General features: G+C 43.7%; 1 protein-coding gene and 1 long non-coding RNA gene across 2 annotated transcripts in view; one reads left to right on the top strand and one right to left on the bottom strand.

The window, feature by feature from the left end:
* Positions 1-8,387, bottom strand: part of LOC148141538 (uncharacterized) — a 112,786-nt gene extending 104,399 nt beyond the window's left edge. The window contains exon 1 of the long non-coding RNA XR_015752473.1: positions 8,292-8,387. This is a non-coding gene — a long non-coding RNA (uncharacterized LOC148141538). The remainder of the gene's footprint in view (positions 1-8,291) is intronic.
* LOC122539733 (src kinase-associated phosphoprotein 1) overlaps positions 1-19,062 on the top strand; it is a 397,172-nt gene that overhangs the window by 157,996 nt on the left and 220,114 nt on the right. The window lies entirely within an intron of this gene.

Genomic DNA, 19,062 nt, shown 5'->3' with positions numbered 1-19,062 from the left:
GACAGTATCTTCCAAACGCACAACCCATGCTGTCATTTAGAAGGACAAGAGCTTGGGAACACCACCCCATGTAAATTCCCCTGTGAGCCACTCACCATCCTGACTTGGAAATATATCGCCGTTCCTTCAGTGTCACTGGGTCAGAATCCAACAATCCCCTTCCCAGTGGCTTTTGAGTCGACCTATGGCACATGGAGTGGGTCAAGAAGGCAGCTCACCCCCACCATCTCAAGGGGCAACTAGAGGCGGGAAATAAGCCTGTGACACTACGTGCCATGAATGAACTTAGATGTCTACTTCTGAGGAATTAAACTTTCATTTCTATAGCACCCTTCATATCCTCAAAGTGCCCCAAAACATTTGGAGCCAATGAAGTTCTTGGGAAACATAATCTTGGTTGTAAGTTAGGAAACACAGGAGCCAAAAGCTCTCTCAAATAATAATTTGGTAAATGCCCAGATAGTTTCTTTTAATGATAATTTTGGAGGGACAAATATTGACCCGTGTACAGGGGAGAATTCCCCATCTCCTCTTTGTAGGATCTTTCATGCCTTCCTTAGAGGGCACACAAGGCTTTGAGTTAATGTTTTATCCAAAAAAACTGCACACAGTTGCACAGCCTCAGTATTGTGCAGAGACAGTCAGTCCAGATCACTCCAAACTTTCAAATGGTGGCTTCAACACTGTATCTGCCTGACCTGAGATCAGGTTGTACTGTCCACAGAGCCATGGCTAACATGGGAAAGAATTCACAATCCCCAAGGCACAGAGTTATAACGCATTCAAGTCAACCCTGTGTTGTATTACTCTAATCCACAATCATAATTTTACTCCTCATTGATTTGAATTGAAATGAATCTGTGCTTAAATTTTTTTTTCAATAAGAACATTTTCACAACTTCCTTTGGAGTGATGATATTTAAAGATAGGTCTTGTTTTGACAATCAAAGTATGAGCTGTATATCCTATACCTGAATATCCTATATCTGAATATCCTATACCTGAGTTAATCAATCTCTTTACAAACTCCTTGCCTTTTTGTGAGGATTGCAGAATTACAATGATCGATTTAGAATGCACGGTGGCACAGTGGTTAGCATTGCTGCCTCACAGCGCCAGAAACCTGAGTTCAATTCCCGCCTTGGGCAACTGTCTGTGTGGAGTTTGCACATTCTCCCCGTGTCTACGTGGGTTTCCTCCGGGAGCTCCGATTTCCTCCCACAGTCCAAAAATGTGCAGGGTAGGTGAATTGGCCATGCTAAATTGCCCGTAGTGTTAGGGTGAAGGGGTAAATGTAGGGGAATGGGTCTGGGTGGGTTGCTCTTCGGAGGGTCAGTGTGGACTTGTTGGACCGAAGGGCCTGTTTCCACATTGTAAGTAATCTAATCTAAAATTTGCAGCCTAGGAACAGGCCCTTTGGCCCGATCCTAATATACTGTCTAAACCTGTCGGTCAATTCCTAAGCATTTGTATCCCTCTGCTCCCCACCTACTCATGCATCCGCACAGATCTTAAATGAATCTATCGTGCCTGCCTCTACCACCTCTGCTGGCAATGCGTTCCAAACGCCCGCCACCTTCTGTGTGAAGTACTTGCCGAGTTGTAGGTTTGAGACTTGTTTGTGACTAACTAAAGACCACACAGGTATAGATCGTGATTGGGTGTCAATAGATTTAATAAGTAACACAATGTCAATTATTTGGTACTTAGGCCGAAGCGTACAGCCACTTTTTTCCCATGATTCTAGTGCTGGCTTCCTGCATAGCTGTGGCACCATCTTTTCAAGTGTTCTGTTGACTGATGAACTTTGAATCTTCTCCTGTTGGTGTGCACTGATATTTCCAAGTGCCTCACCTTTTATCCTCTTTTCTGGTGGTCTACGCTGTTACAGCACATCCTGATCTTGCCTTTATAATTGGTTTTGTTGCCTGTCATAATCTCTTTATATTTCACTCCACAGATGTTCGTACATGTTTCTTGTTCATAACAGTTCTTGCACAAGGTTCCAAAGGTCACAATTCTGCATTGCATTTCCAAGCATTTCTTAATACAACAAATACTAAACATTATTTTCCTTTTCTAAGGCACTGCCACATCCACATTTAGAACATTAATCTGTTTCTCAACCTAACGTCTTGTTCCTTAAACTTCAACACTAGCTATAAACCACAATACTATGTAATTGCTTTCTCGGTGTAAGTTGTCAGATAGACCATACCTAAATTTATCAAATGTTTAACTACCTTTTATCCTTATCGCAGCTTGCTTAACCATATTATTTAGCAATGGTATCTTGACAGTTTCCAGACAAGATTAGCAATTATACTTTGTGATTGGGCCATGATTTGATTTGATTTATTTCACCTGAGTACAGTGAAAAGCTTTGTTTCGTGAGCAGTACAGACAGATCATAGCAAACGAGGACATATAGATCATAGGGTGCTTAGACAGAGTGAGGCAGACAAGTTACATTGCACAGGAGGTACACAAAGCACGATCTAGAGAGAGAGGTCCATTCAGCAGTCTAATAATGGCAGAGAAGAAGCTGTTGGTATGTGTGTGTGTTCAAGCTTCTGCCTGACGAGAAAGCATTACTGGGGTGGGAGGGGTCTTTGATGATATTGACAGCCTTTCCACAGCAATGCAAGGTGTAAATGGAGTCCATGAATGGGAGGTTGGATTCCGTGATGGTCTGGGCTGTGAACACCACCTTCTGTAGTTTCTTATGGTCCTGGACAGACCAGTTGCCATACCAGGCCCTTATATACCGGACAGTATGCCTTGACATTAGGAGACAACTGACATCCTTCAAAATATCACATAAGGTTTTAAAACTAAAATAACTAAATTCACAACCTGCACAAAATGTTCTGGTGGCCTCTATTCTATACTCAGTCCTGTCGGAAATGAAAGTGAATGTGTGCTACAAACCAGGGAAACGGCTCCTATCAATATTTGGATGGATTTTCTGCGTAGTGTATGACAGCAGTGGAAGTAAATATAGTGGTGATTGCTGGTTGTATCTAGCTGGTCTTCTCCTTTCGTGGGGTGTTTTGTTAAAGGAACAGGGTGTATTCAGACTTTTACATTCTCATTCCCTGTCCTTGAATCTGAGTTTGTTGCATTGGTTTGTGTCGGGAGCCATCAACTCCTTCTGTCAACTCACAAAATATTCATTGTCAGTAGAGATGAGGATCAGGACGTGTGTTTTGACGAGAGTGGTGAAGAAGCTCATTTACTGCAAGGACATTCGGGAGAACTTCTGTGGTCCTCTTCAGCACAAGACCATGAAGTCTGGCAAACCCACGTGAGGAAAGATGGTCTTCAGTTTAACATCACATGCAAACATTTTGAAGGGTAATAAGGGAAAGGCTAATCTAGCAAAAAGAGACACTCCCTTTGTGTTCCAGGCAGCAGGTCAGCTCATGGATATCAAAATTTGAAAGAAAGCAGCAACTTCAACTGCATGAGAATAGGGTGCTGACTGGTCAAGGTATTGCCAAGGGGAATGCAGCAGGGAAGTAATACCCTCTACACTTTTGTTTAATTCCGGAAAGGAGCAATCCCTGGACATGATCCTTTCTCTGACATGGGACAGCGACCTATGGTTTTGATAAGTAGCTTCCAGCAAACACAAGTGAGGGCTATGGTTAGCCTGAGCAATAACCTTACATTGATAGTGTAATTGTTAGCACGCAATTCCTGCTGGGATGGGACTCTGTGCTAATGGCTCATCCACGATTAATAATAGAGAATAACAGAAAATAACATAGAAAATTTCTTTCTATGGAGAGTTAATGGAATATTTTGCTCCAGGAAATCTTTGATGCTGAAATCACAGCATCCTTTAAGGAAGAAAGTAGGTACATATTGTGATGATGCTGCACCTTTTTAATAAGGTGATGTTGTCCATGGTTATTTTTCCAAGAGGGGCTGTAAAGTCAGTGGTGCTGAAATGGCTAACAGACACTGTCTATGTCAACAATCAGAGGAGGCCTTTTGGTTTTGTATTTAAAACAGTTGTACAATGAAAGCGGAGCGGTCAGATCTCCCAGTTCAGTTTTCTTTTTTAGATTTGATTTGGTTTTAGCCTGTAGTCAGAATCCGCTAGTAGCAGAGAAGCAGCTTCCACGGATGTTTCTTGCCTGAACTTTCTCTCTGAAACATCTATTGCCTTTAAGGACCTGTCTTTGAATTTACCATTTGTCAACGCATATGTTTATGGGATGGTGGGGAAATTGGAACAGATTCGTTATGATTTCGGGTCAGGTGGGTTTTCAAATTGTTAAATTATTCTAAATTCTGTTTTCTTTTGTCTGCGTTTCAAATGTAGTGCATAACTAAATTTTGTTTTGGTTGAAGTTGAGTGGTTTGACCAGCTGCATCACTCCTGGAATATCCACATTACATCCGCCTTTAAAAAAATAAAAGTTAGGCTCTGAGCTGCCGCCTTAAAATATTTTGAGAGGGGCTGACCTGGTCCATAACAATATCTTCAACAGAGGTCTAACGGCTCCACCTTGTTCAGACTTATTTTTCAAGGAGTGAATACCCTCTTCACCACTCATCAAAACACACCTCCTGATCCTCATCTCTCCTGACAATGAATATTTTGTGAGTTGACAGAAGGAGTTGATGGCTCCCGACACAAACCAATGCAACAAACTCAGATTCAAGGACAGGGAATGAGAATGTAAAAGTCTGAATACACCCTGTTCCTTTTACAAAACACCCCACGAAAGGAAAAGACTGGCTAGATACAACCAGCAATCACCACTATATTTACTTCCACTGCTGTCATACACTACGCAGAAAATCCATCCAAATATTGATAGGAGCCATTTTTCTGGTTTGTAGCACACATTCAGTTTCATTTCCGACAGGACTGAGTATAGAATAGAGGCCATCAGAATATTTTGTGCAGGTTAGAGGGCTTGGTCATTTTAGTAGTAATAACCGCACATATTTTCAATAATGTTTATGTCTCAATCAATATCTCAATAAGAGGTTATCTGACCATTATTACATTGCAGTTTGTGATCTTGTGCATAAATTGGTTTCTGTAACATCTTTTATACATTAACGCTCCTGAACATAGTTTCCACTCATTATTTTCCTGGTTTGAATGAGTCAGTGGGTGTAAATCGTTTGGGTCTATAGTCATCCAAGACGGTCACACCATGACAGAGGGCTGGCTCCCCTCCCATATTCCTGATGAAGAGCTTATGTTCGAAACGTCGACTCTCCTGCTCCTCGGATGCTGCCTGACAGGCTGTGCTTTTCTAGCGCCACATGCTTTGACTCCCCCACCGCAAACTGACAGGAAAGCAGACCTCTGTGATCAGATGCTTTGAGTTGATTTATTTTGCTCATGTGGAGACGTCTAGTAACTCAGAGGAGGGAAATGTGAGTGGCCTCATTTGAGGAGGGGATGGTGGAATGGGGCTTGACGGGAGGAAGTGACATGCTAAGACTGAGGTGTGCCTTGCGATGGTAATGGATTGTATTACCAGCACCTCTCTCTGTGATCTTCCCCACAGCCTCACACATCAGGGACATCTGCTGAGAAGCTGTTACAGTTGGCGCAAGTTGTGGAGACTGTGGAGTTAACCCTTTCTGGGCCACTGTGGTGTTTCCTCTGGAAACCTTCAAAGCAAATGCAACGAGTTAACTGTTTCACAGCTCTGCGTGTTGCTTTGATTTGACTTGTTTTTCAGGCTGAGCCTGCTTTGAAGAGAATCGACCAACTGGTGACTTTTTCACGGAGAAAGCCAAAAGTCACACGACACCAGGTTATCGTCCAACAGCGATGCTCTGAAAGCTTGTGATTTCAAATAAATCTGTTGGACTATAACCTGGTATTGTGTGATTTTTGACTTTGTCCGCCCCAGTCCAACACCAGAATCTCCACATCATTTCTCACGGAGAGTCTGCAGGCTGCACTGTCAGTCGGTTTGAGTGCCACCAACCCAATTTCCCAGGCACCAATATTGTCACCTCTCCACATGGCTGTGGATGAAGATCCCAGTGCCTGGCGCTTGTGGGAATGAGAAATTCCTCTCGTCCCAGCTCATCTGAGCTAGAGGGCTGTGTGTTCAACTCCTGCACCAGACGGATCACCCTGCAGGCAGCGCTGAGGGAGCACCATACTGGTTACAGTGCAGCCGTTTGAGAGACCAGCCCCATTTGCCTCCTCAAATGGACACAGAAGATCCTGTGCCATGTGTTGAGGAGGGTTTTTCTCCTGGTTATATAGGCTCAATCAGCAGCGCTATAACAGATTGGTTGGTTGTTATCAATATTGTTGAAGTGGGAACTTGCTGTACTCAAGTTGGCCTCAGTGTTTCCTACATTACAACAGTGGATAGTGAGGACTGCAGATGCTGGAGAGTCCGAGTCGATAAAGTGTGGTGCAGCAGGTCAGGCAGCACTTGAGGAGTAAAAGAGTCGACATTTCATCTTAATGGTGTAATGGAGGAAGTTTACAGATCACACCAGGGAGCAGTAGCTTATAGATCATACATGTCTGCATTCACACTGTTCAAGGCCACTGTAAGCACCAATAGATAATGGCAGCTACAATAAAGCTTGAAAAATCAACTGTTGCTTCTCAGATGCTGCCTGACCTGCTGTGTTTTTTCCAGTAGCACACTTTATCGACTCTACATTACAAGAGTGACCAAGTGATAAAACATACTTCATTATCTGGGAAACTTTTTGGGATATCCAGAGCGGCAATGTGGAAATGCAACTCATTCTTTGTTTGACATGTTGCTCCATATTGATATTCCAACAGAGTGCAACGTTCAGTTATACTGCAGTCTGCTTGGGGTTAAGGAGTGATTCGGTCTTTCCCTTGAGCTGGCTTTCGGATCAATAGTCCTAATTGTGACACACGGCTTATGACAGAAGAGGGCACGAAACGTAGTGACATTAATCAGCCACACGTACAGGAAGCAGTGGGAGAAGGTGCTTCCTTGTCGAACTGGGAGTGAAAAATATTGTCATCGTTGGAAACAAATACTGCTGAATTACCTGCTGCTCAAGCTATATATAAAGCACACAACAGGGAGCACAGGTCATAGGAAATAAACCATTTGTGTTGTAGCTGCCGTTATCCACTGGTGCATACAATGACCTTGAATAGTGTGAATGCAGACAATGGATGTGTATGATCTATAAGCTACTGTTCCCTGGTGTTGTCTGTATTCTTCCTCCATTACAGCATCCCCTTTTAGCTTCAAAAGTAGTTTATAGTTCTTTAATTTGTTGCCATGATTAGCAGCTAATTTGGTTCTGTTTTCAGTTGGAGATGGGGCATGTTCAGAGTAGCTGGTATCAGATGCCTGTTTTACAGCCAAAGAGTCATAGAGATGTACAGCATAGAAACAGACCCTTCGGTCCAACCTGTCCATGCCGACTAGATATCCCAACCCAATCTAGTCCCACCTGCCAGCACCCAGCCTATATCCCTCCAAACCCTTCCTAATCATATACCCACCCAAAGGCCTCTTAAATGTTGCAATTGTACCAGCCTCCCCCACTTACTCCGGCAGCTCATTCCATACACGTTCCACCCTCTGCGTGGAAAACATTGTCCCTTAGGTCTCTTTTATATCTTTTCCCTCTCACCCTAAACCTATGCCCCCATCCCAGGGAAGAGATTTTTGTCTATTTACCCTATCCATGCCCCTCATGATTTTATAAACCTCTATAAGGTCACCCCTCCGCTCCGACGCTCCAGGGAACGTTACCTCTGTTTCTCTCACCACAGATGCTGCCAGACCCACAAGTTTCTCCTGACCTTTCCTTTTGTTTTCAAGGCAGTTTGATTCTTTCTGTTGTTTCATGTTCCTACCTTGGAGAACAGTGTACAGTCAGGGAAGTATTCTCAAACTGATTAACACTGTGAAGACATGAACACTCCTGGGCATGGTCACAATTCACTTTATCGCAGAATGTGGGGAGGGGTTTGCTCTGGGTAGTGGGAAGTTTATCTGGTTTCCTACAACACACAGAAAGACAAGTCACCCATCACCCACTGGGGGTGGATAATCCATTGGATGCCAACCAGATTTTGCTGGGGCTCGCTGTCTGGAGTTGGGTGTGAACCTTCACCTTCTGACTCTGAATCCTTACACTAAACTAAATATTCATTTCAAAATCTGTCATATGGATTAGACTCATGTATTGCCGAGTATAGGTAAGGGTGGAAGATTGCTCTCTTGAAGAGCTTTACCATCCCTTGGAGGACTTTGCCTGGGCTGCCATAGCTGATGAAAATTACTCACCTTCATCCTGACCTTGCCAGTAGAATGAGACCCTTTCCTGGAGAGATCGAGCAGATTGCAGGCCAGGAGATATTTCTGGGCATAGCTCTTTCTTCTGTTAAATGAACGATAAGAGAGAAGTTATGCTGCACAGCTTGAGCCAACACAAAGCGATATTGGCTTCTGTTCAAACTGTGTACGTCTCCAGACTATTAGCTGGCCAGGTTGATGAGAGACCACCGCAAGGAACAGAACTGCAGCTGGTCAGAAGCAAACAACCAGAGAATGCTTCCAGATGTTTCATTGAAAGAGTTGCCAAGAAAATTGGCCTGTCGATTTCCCTTTCTCAACACTGAGTTTGAGCAGGTTTTGGATCCTAATTTGTGGGGCAATGCTGGACATGGCTCTCTGTCTTGGCCAGACTGTGAGAAGGTGTTAGACTCCGTCTAGTCATGTCAAAGTCTAGTAATGTACATATCAGATTGCTGTATATTCTGCAACTATTGGAAGCCACCCCCCCCCCCTCCATATTATAATCCTTGCCTGTGAGCAATCAAACTGAGGAGAAACAAATTTATACCTTTTAGTGGGCAACTTCTCTTTATAAAACTTTATAAACAAAGCAATTAAAATTCTCATCAGTTTCCCCACATCTGAGCTGAAATTAACAGCAAACTGTTTCAGGATGGCCTCTTCCTCAGTATCAAAAAGTACACTCTGCGGCTGGATAAGAAATGGCCAGTTTATTCTGCCACAAACCAGAAACAAGCTGCACATTAACTTTAACATTTTGTGGCAAGACCACAGAATAGTTGGCTATTGTCTTCTGCTGATAAAGACAACCATGTGTTTTGATTGGATACTATGGCAGTATAAACTAAATCATACTTTTTCGCCTTACTTACTAGAGAATGTATCATGGATTAAATGTTTTGTCTAACTGTTTAAATTGTGTATAGTGGACCATAGGGACAACATCATAACAAAGTGAAGCAGCTGAAAGTTAGCAAACAAACCCTGAGGAGCAACTATCCCAACAGCTCAGACTTCACATTTCCTGTTGTTTCTTTGAAATATTTGTGATCTCTCCATGTTGTGTCAGGTGGGGGTTAATCAGGAGAGTTGCTGAGCAACTGGTTTCTCAAACTGAGGAATCTAGAATCTGGGTGCACAGACGCAGAATAATGGGCTAGCGGTTTAGGAATGAGATAGGGAGATGTTTTGTGACTCAAATAGTCGCTTCAGAATTGTCTATCTCTGAGATGGTCAATAGATGGTCAGGCAACTGACTGTGTGGAGTTTGCACATTCTCCCCGTGTCTGCGTGGGTTTCCTCCGGGTGCTCCGGTTTCCTCCCACAGTCCAAAGATGTGAGGTTAGGTGAATTGGTCATGCTAAATTGCCCGTAGTGTTAGGTGCATTAAGTCAGATGGAAATGGGTCTGGGTGGGTTACTCTTCGGAGGGTCGGTGTGAACTTGCTGGGCCGAAGGGCCTGTTTCCACACTGTAGGGAATCTAATCTCTAATCTCATGTATAACAGAAAGCTGAATATATCATTAGCTCAGAGGAGAATTGAGGAATTATGAGAATGGGGCAGGTAGATGGAGTGTAGTGGAAGGTTAACCAATGGCGAAGCAGACCTACCTCAGCACACAATTCCATCTGAGGATATTCTGCCAATGTTTGCATGGCATTGTTCACATGGTTTCAGTAACTTATTTATATGTCTCCTTTAACATATTAAAACATCCCAAGGGTCCTTCATGGGAAGGGAATGATAGCCAGTACCATGAGACATTAGGATCGTTTGTTTAAACTAGAAACTTCAAAAAGGAGCAAGTGGAAAGGGAAGGGGAGACCCAGTGAAGAACGTTATGTGGAGGCAGCTGCCTGGTAGTGAGGAGTGGACCAAGTGGTGAATGGATACGAGACCAGACAGGGTCCTGGGAAGAGGGCAGGTTTACACTGATAGGGAGGGGTTTGAACACCAGGATAAGAATTTTAAAATAGAGGTGTTGGTGGACTGGAACCACAGTCAGTGCTAGACAGTGATGGGTGAAAGGAAGTTAGGATAAGGTATACCAAATTTCACAGGGCCAGTGATTGTTTTAATATGGTGAACGAGAGTGGCTAATGTCCCACTATTTGTTATTACTGACTTCCATCAATATAATTTTAGCTAGGGTTATATAAGATGCCAAGATGTTTTTGTTCTAAATGTTTCACTCTTGTAAATTGGCTCCGGAAATATCCTCCTGGTTTCTCACCTTTATTTGACTTCTTTCATTCCCTTTCCCCTCGGTGCTTCGGAGTCTTCTTTCTTTCCCAATGTTGCCTGCTCTTGTCAAAGAATAGTTCTGCAGACATCTGACACTCTCTGAAATCTTAAACCCAGTAACACTCCTTCATACGTCAGCCGCTAATGAAAAATATGTACTGTCCATGACCTCGCTTCAGTTTTCCCTCACTCTCTTGCTAACATATGTTCTCTCTCATTCATGATCTTCCTGACTTGGTTTTCTCTCTCTCTCTCTCTCTATTGCTGTGTCTCATCCTATCTCTTTCTCTATCCCAACTGTGTCTCGCTTGTGTCTTGTTATCTTCCTTTCTCTCTCTTGTATCCTGTCCACTCTTTACCTGTGCTTTTCTCTCTCCCTGTTTCTTTTTCTCTCTCTCTCACCTATTCTCACGCCTTCTCTTGTGCACTATCACTCTGTCCCTATTTCTCTCTTTCACTCTCTTCTGCATTCACTCAGTCTCTTACGCTATCTTTACCTCTTCCTGTCTCCCTCTTCTCTTAGGATTTGTGGGACGGTCCACTGAACAGTGAGGCACAGGCTCCATTCTGTAGTTATTTTTTCTTGTTTGCTCACAAGATGTGGGTGTCCACGGCTAGACCAGCATTTGTTGCCCCGAGAGCGGTTAAGAGGCAATTATATTGCTGTGGGTCTGGAATCATGTACATTTCCTTCCCTGAAGGATGTTAGCAGCCCAGATGGGGTCTTTACAACCAACAACTATAGCTCCATAGTCTTTACCAGGCGGACTTTTTATTTCAGACTTACTGAATGCAAATTTCACCATCTGCGACAGTAGGATTTGAACTCATGTTCCCAGAATATTGTCCCGGGGTGCTGCAATACTAGCCCAATAACGTTACCAATATGCCACCACCTCCCATAGTTTCCATGCACCAGAGCATTTATAACCAGGAGCAGGGCCTTTCCCTGGAGAGAGAGGGAAGAAACAATTGGACGTCATTGAGCTAACATAGCCTGTGCTATTTTTCTGTCACTTAGTTTGCATTGTCTTTGATGCATTGCCATACCTATGAAATTAGGTCACTGTTGCTCAGTATTTGATCCCATCCTTACCCCACCACCACCCTCCACCCCCCAATCCACGATCCCATGAAGTATCTTGGTTTGTGGCAGGAATCATTTTTTTATTCACTCAAAACCATTGGCAATTAAGATTGCTGGCTGATTGTGAGCTCATCCCTCCCACCAGCACCCAATGTACACACGATGCTCAGAGGAAACATGCACCCCAGTTTATGAAACAAAGTGGATTTCTCAGCCTTTTGGTTCTGTCATCTTCAGCCTGTTCCGTGGGAGAGTCCGTTTCCCATTTTCTGGAATCTCCTGTCTCCTGTGATGCGACATAAAAGCTCTGGATTGTCTGGTAAAAGTGAAGTTCGGTTTCCAAGACGGTTAAATGGGAGTTAAAATAATGCAGGAACATTCTTTTGCACATTCACACAGCCATATTTATGATTGACTTCAGCATCAATTTACAATAACCATAATTTAATACAAAATGTCTTTAGCTGTAAAAATATTAACTCCTCAAGGGTCATTTTCATAAATCATTGCATCACTCCCAGCGCTAGGTTTAGTAGTGGGGCTGTTGAAATGTTAATTTATAGCAGGTACTGAAGGAAGCCACTGTATGAGAATAATGAGGAGGGTGAAGAAGGGGATGAATTTACAGCCTTTCTGACAAATTGGACTAATATATTTACAGCGTTGATATGGCAACAGGAGAAAGTACTTTTGCAAGGAGCCATTGCCCTGTGCAATTGCTCGATATCAGAACTACCAGAAATTGGGGAAGATTGTCATTAAATTTCAAAGTGGGGGAAGGGTGGCTTTTGCGAAAGGTTCTTCCTCAATCTCTGACGCTATTAAGGTGAGAGTCAGCTGGCTCACGGCCTGATAGTTTGCTATTCTCATTTTTAGTTTTGACTTTTGGGGCATCTGCTGAGGAAAAAGAATGCGTTAAATGCTCAACCTTTTTTAGGTTTTCTGTTTGCAAACACGTTCTACAGAATTCATGACACATCTTCAACCAGCGACTGCCTGGAACAATGTGCAAGGGGTGGGGTAAAACCAGGAGATTGGCATTAGCGTCAAATATGAAGCGCACTTGGCAGGAGGCATTGGGTATCCTGAGACCATGCTCTCCTTGCAGCTCGCACGAGTCTGGGAGGTTGGTCAGTTCAGGAAGAGAAGCAGCATTGTTTGACTGTAATGGCCCCACACACTTGCTTTGTTTCTGAACAGCTCCTGAAAGGGAGGAAACTTGCAGGGTTCTGAGCACAGAGCTGGGTAAGAGTCAGATGAAACGTAACCGAGATAGCTGTTTCCAAGAATTGGTTTTAATGTGATGGGCTGAAATGTCTCCTTCTGTAAGATACTGAGTGTAATGTGTTCGCATTGGCTGATAACACTAAACCAGGCGGGAAAATAAGTTGTGAGGAAGGCACAAAGGCATTTTTAACATTCTCCTTGCAGTAAACAGTATCATCACCTTCATCATGCTGTACCTGCGTACCACTTTGTTTGTGATCCATGTCATGACCACTTCCATCTAGAAGGACAGGGGCATCAGATACATGGGAGCTACACCCCCTGCAAGTTCCTCTCCAAGCCACTCACCATCCTCACTCGGGAATATATCGCCATTCCTTCACTGTCACTGGGTCAGAATCCTGAAACCCCCTCCTTAATAGCGCAGTGACGGCACCTCCTACACCAGAGGAACTGCTGCGGTTCAGGAAGGGTGCTCACCATCATCCCAGGCAGTTCGGGACGAGCACTAACTGCTGGATTGTGGCTCCAGTATTGAATGAGTGAGAATACACAGCCTGGTGCCCCACTCATTAATACGTTCCCTTCCTTGGCCTTACCTGATCTTGAAAAAACAGTTTTAAAAGTAAAATTTACTTGTGCATGTGCCCGTGTGTCAAGGTATTTGCATGTTGTGAAAACTTCTGTCTCTTCTGTGTGCGTTTGTGTCTGAGAGTACATTTGAGCATACAGGTTCTTGGGTTTGTCAGTGCAGGGACACGCCTGTGTATATGTGTATCTTTGTTTATACAAGTTTAACACCGGAGAGGACGTGTACATGGTTATGATCAAACATTCTCGTTGTGGTGAAATCCTGGAATTCCCTCCCTAAGGGCATTGTGGGTCTACTTACAACACATGGACTGCAGTGGTTCAAGAAGGCAGCTCACCCCCACCTTCTCAAGGGGCAATGAGGAATGGGCAATAAATACTGACCCAGCCAGTGACCCCACGCTCCATGACTAAATTTTGAAGAGTTCCAGGACACCTGTAAGATGGTCCGTGATAGTAAATGGCATCCTGAATTGTCAGTGTTTCCCCTCCTTTTGTCTCCCCCTTGTTCTGCTATCCTTTCAGTGACTGGATGTCCCGATAAGTGTTCTTGGCTGGCTGAGTTTGTCAGAGTTTGCTCATTGACCATGTATCTTATCCAACTGACCCACACCCCACATTGCTCGCTGCCTTCATCTTCCATCAGCCTGCTGAAAGTCCAGGTTTCACATCCATGCAGTAACATTGCACAGATTCTAATAATCTCATTCTGTCCTCCATATTATGATTTTATTTCTAAATGGTCTGATATTCCTTTGAAAGTTCTTGCAACACAAATGTAAATCTTCATGGAACATCACAAATATATAGTACGACGGAATCAAAATGTTGCTTTTAATTCCTTTCCATTAACATTGAAGATGGGTAACATGATAAGGTTGTATTACTGCACCTGCAAGTGAGCTTTTCGTCCACAAATTAGCTTCTTAAATCAGCGTCTAATTCCTCATTGACGAGGAACTGGATCTGAAAATCACTGAAAATGATGTTTAATATGTAGCTACGATATACTTAATTGGTATAGTCTAGTCAGTTTCTTGGAAGTTTCAATATTTTTGTATATGGAATGATATTTTAACCTGTGCTGATCAGTGCTGCTGCAGTAAGAAAATTATTGTGCTGATTTTGGGAATACCCTTGAAATTGCAGGGTCACCTCGATGACCCAGAAATGTGGTCAAAGTTAAATTGAAACTGTCCCCAGTGTAAAAGATTACAGAAACGGTGATTGGAACTACTGTTGGGTGTGCTGTGTGTTTACAGATCCTGGTGTGTTGCACTGGTTCAGCCAGTAAGGCCAGACTATAGTGACAATAATTTTTTGATGAAAGAATTGCAAACCTGATGCCCTGGCCATTATCCATCAAGCTTCTTGTGCAGTTCCAAATTCCCCGCTCCAGAAAGAAGTGTGTAATGTAAGCCTGTGGTGTCACACATTGTGGTCAGTTGCCTCAATTTTGCTGAGGAGGGAGGCTGTAGTTCAGACCAGCCAGGACCCTCCATCGAGTGTCGGGAAACGAGAGGAGAACAGATGCAGCCTGTCACCACTGTGAGAGTGAGCTCTGCACAATCCTAACTCCCTCCAGCCTCTAATGGGCTCAAAAAGCTGGTAGTGAGCATTTTGGAAGGTGGAATACTTACGAACCAAGGCCCTTCAAGATGGTGTAAAATAATAAGAGGAAATGTCATTTTTATTTATGATAACTGTAGGGAAGATTTTTATTTCTATATCGCCTGTCACAACCTTATGATGGCCTTCTGTTACAAACAATGAAGTTTTTCTTTGAACTGCAGAGACTGTTGTAATGTAGAAAATGTAATTTTGCAAACACCAGGATCTCAAAAAGCAATATAAAGATGACCAGGTAATATTTTTTGTAAGTTATTGGTCCAGGGTACTGGGGAGAACTCCCTCTTCAGTTTCAAAATGTTGTATGTGGGAACCTCAGTTAAATTTCTGCTTGGGAATGTATCATCGCTGACAGTGCAGCGCTTGCTCATAATTGCCATACACATAAACCATACTCATTAGGATCTGGAGTGGGCCATTCGGCCCCTTGAACCTGTTCAGTAAAACTAGAACTGAGCAAATTAATCCACATTCCCATCTACCCCGATAACCTTTCACCCTGCTGATCAATAGCTGAACTACCTCAGCCTTAAAAGTCTTTAAAGACTCTGCATGCAGTCCCTTTTAAGGAAGAGAGTTCCAAAGACTCAGGACCTTTTGTGAGAAAACAGTTTTTTTCACCTCTCTCAAACGGACAGCCCCTGGTATTCCAGCTGTGGCTGCTGGTCCTAGATCGTCCCACAAGAATAAACATCCTTTCCACATCTGTCCCATCAAGTCCACTTGGGATCTTCCATGTTTCAACCTCTTACTCTTCGAAATTCTGCTGGATTATGTTTACTCAACTCTCTGGATTGGGACTGGAACCCATGACCTTCTGGTCAAGAGATGAAAGCAATACCCACTGGGCTACAGCTGACAGCAGGTGTAACCAATATGGACTCTTGTTGGTGGATCTGAGCTTGTATTGTAATTCCATGACCAACAAGAGCCAGGCTTGCAATCTGATAGTTCACTAACACATGGGCATGTGACTCTCTCAAAAACTCCCCCTTGTCCCAAAGGCAGACTTTTGGGTACAGTTATAGAGCTGTACAGCACAGAAACAGACCCTTCAGTCCAACTTGTCCATGCCGACCAGATATCCTAAATAAATCTGGTCCTATTAGCCAGCACTTGGCCCATATCCCTCTAAACCCTTCCGATTCATATACCCATCCAGATGATTTTTAAATGTTGTAATTGTACCAGCCTCCACCATTTCCTCTTGGCAGGTCATTCCATACACGCATCACCCTCTGTATGAACAAATTGCCCTTTTAAATCTTCCCCCGTCTCACCTTAAACCTATGCCCCTCTAGTTCTAGACTCCCTCACCCCAGGGAAAATGCCTTGTCTGTTTACCCTATCCATGCCTCTCATGATTTTATAAACCTCTGTAAGGTCACCCCTCAGCCTCCAACGCTCCAGGGAAAACAGCCCCAGCCTATTCAGCCTCTCTTGCAGCTCAAACCCTCCAACCCTGGCAACATCCTTGTAAATCTTTTTTGAACCCTTTCAATGTCTTTCCTATAGCAGGGAGACCAGAGTTGTACGCAATATTCCAAAAGTGGCCAAGCTAATCCATACGGCCCATTCACCCAGATCCTGCAAAGGGGCAGTGAATGTTGAGGGCCCATTTCAACTTTGGAGGGCATCCTAGCTACGTCCCATGGTATCATCACCTGACCTCCAATCCTTTACAGAAAGAGTCATTAACAGTTGGGAGGTCAACACTACCAACCCTCCTCCCCCACTGAGATTTCTAAAAAGTCCCAGTAGCACAAGGAGCTGAAGCCAATTGTAAGACACCCACAAGTCCTTCTCCCCCATCACTTGCCCACCTCTGCTCCCAGCCCCTCTGTATTCCCACTTCCAAGCTGAGACCTGACTGGGGTTGGATACAGTCACTGAGCCTCTCACTGTGACTATCCCAGCACACAGGTATTTAAACACTACAGTTGTTACATTCAGGACAACCCATGTCTTCACTGATATTGAATCCCACGTGAAGAGAAGACTTCATCCCACTTCATGCGACCTGTTCTTTGTTATTATTTTCTAGTGGCTGTCCGAGCTTGTTCTGATCCTTGCTGCTATATTAGAGCGGGGGATTAATAACTGACGTTACCTGAGTCCCTGACTGATATTACATACAGTCCTCTAACACACATTGCATCCCTGGAGACTGAGACAGGCATGCTGCTGTTTGTCAAAGCATATTGGCATTATTGAGCTGGGGCCGGTTCCTGGAATTATTAATCCCATTTTCCCGATGACATGACGTGAATGGATGTCGGAACAAGCTATTGAAAACCCTGCAAGTGGAGTTCATCTGCAGGTTATCATCATCAGGAAGAGAATGACAGACAGAGCAGAGTGTGTCCCGGCAATAGCTCGGTATTTAGTGATTAAAAATAGATGAGAGAAGTGGGGTTTGCTTGTGTGTCAAATGAGGAGGGGTAACAGAGAGCAATGCTTTACTGTGGGAGAGTGAAGGGGGGTTTGAGACATGAATGTGTGGGGCTGGGAGGGTTGTGGGTGAGGAAGCGATTTTGTGCAAATATATGTGCTGTGATGGACGTGTATGTGTGTAGGTGTAGGAGGTGAGAATGTGTAGTGAGTGTGTGTGTGATTCTGCCAGAGGGAGGGAGGGGTGCGTGTATGTGTGTGTGTGCCTCTGCCTGAGGGAGGGAGGTGGTGTATGTGAGTGTGGGTGGGTGTATATGTGTGTGTGTGGGGGGGGTGGGTAGGAGGTGTGTGTGTGTGTTTCTGCTTGGGGGAGGGAGGTCTGAGTTTCCAATTGTTTCCATTTGGTTTATTTCATATTTATGTCTCTGAACAGAAAGAATCCAGTTTAAAAATTAAAATTACCCTCCCAAAACTGGAGTTTGCTAATACGGTCACCCATTAAGGTGATGGTGATGGATTAGACTGGTCACTCTGCTGTGTCTGTGGCTAGTGTTTATCTGCACATTGACCCATCAGATGGTGAGCGTACCGTCCTGTTAAGGGTCTTCTGTGGTGACATTGGCCATATATCATTCCAGCTGTGGCCTTTGATTACTGAGAAGGGTCCTGGGACATGATTAATAGCTAGAATCGATGCCTCTTCCCAGCACATGACTTTCTGTCACAGCCTGCTCACCTATTCCCATCTGGTAAGGAGGTTTCAATAAGTGAAGGATGTGATCTATCATCTTCCTATCAGAGAGCTTCCGCCCCATAGAAAACAAGTAAAAGTTGACTTGCAGGAATGATTCTGCCGTCACTTTAATAGAGAGGCTTAAATGCCAGTAGGTAGGAGACTTGCAGCCAAAGTGGGCACTCAGACAGAAGATAGATCTGATACAATATTTAACCTGATCACAACGATTTATCAGAATGTAATTAATAGGTGGAGCAACCGTGTGTTTTAAATTTAGAAACTCCCTACTAAAATCTCAGTGGAAGCAAATCGGAGCAATTGGTACAGAAACAGCTCTTTCACTGTTGAAGACCGAAGAAGGTTTAACATGGAGAATATTTTGTTAAAATGTTTCTACTGTTCATGCTGGGCACCTTGGGTTGTCAAAGGTTGATCTCCAGGATTTGTAATCTTGTTTGAGGGGCTAGAGAGTGCTCTGTAAATCAGAAATTGCTGGAAAAACTCAGCAGGTCTGGCAGCACCTGTGGAGAGAAATCAGAATTAATGTTTCGGGTCCAGGGACCCTTCTTCAGTACTGTTCTGAAAAAGGCTGACTAGACCTGAAACATTCACTAGGCTTTCTCTCCACGGATGCTGCCAGACCTGCTGAGTCCTTCCAGCAATTTGTGTTTTTGTTTCTGATTTATAGCATCTGCAATTCTTTCATTTTTTTGCTCAGTTAATCAGCTTATTCAGAAATATTTTCTCTCTGCTCTTGTTGTGGAAGTAGTTGATTTCTCAGGCATGTGATGCTGGAACTCCGGTATCTGCAGCATCTTTTACAGCTTCAGGACTTTTCAAAATTCTTCACAGC

Source organism: Chiloscyllium plagiosum, unplaced genomic scaffold, assembly GCF_037043375.1.
Source record: "Chiloscyllium plagiosum isolate Xiang-an unplaced genomic scaffold, Cpla_swu_hap1 HiC_scaffold_32, whole genome shotgun sequence".
Taxonomy (NCBI): domain Eukaryota; kingdom Metazoa; phylum Chordata; class Chondrichthyes; order Orectolobiformes; family Hemiscylliidae; genus Chiloscyllium; species Chiloscyllium plagiosum.
This window is presented reverse-complemented; position numbering and strand designations above follow the sequence as displayed.